The sequence below is a fragment of the Caenorhabditis elegans genome, chromosome I (assembly GCF_000002985.6).
Source record: "Caenorhabditis elegans chromosome I".
Lineage (NCBI taxonomy): Eukaryota > Metazoa > Nematoda > Chromadorea > Rhabditida > Rhabditidae > Caenorhabditis > Caenorhabditis elegans.
The window spans coordinates 4,480,810-4,481,197 of record NC_003279.8 but is presented as its reverse complement, the minus strand read 5'-3'; positions in this window follow the sequence as shown (position 1 = coordinate 4,481,197).

The window sequence follows — 388 nt, the reverse complement described above, 5'->3', positions numbered from 1 at the left end:
AAAATTCTAATTTGAACGGTGAAATTCTTTGGTTTCAGTTTCAAAATACACATATTCAAGACGTGAACAACAAAAATGATGGACAAGGAAGGGGAATCTGATAAGAAAAGAGAAGAAAAAGAGAAAGTGACAAAAAACTGATAAAAATATTAAGGCTTTTGCAAAAATTTGCAACGAGAAAAATTAAAAATTCAATCTGGCGCTGTATTATCAATAGAGCGCATTTTCATTTTTGAAATTTTTGTGAGGAGTCGGTCAGGGATTTCAAAACTCGGGGAAGACGAACTCGAGAATTTATATTTAGGTGGAGATTCCGGGAGACTCAAATTTTTTTGAATTATTTATTTGCTCAAAAACTATTTTAAAAAAAGGAATAAACCATTATTAT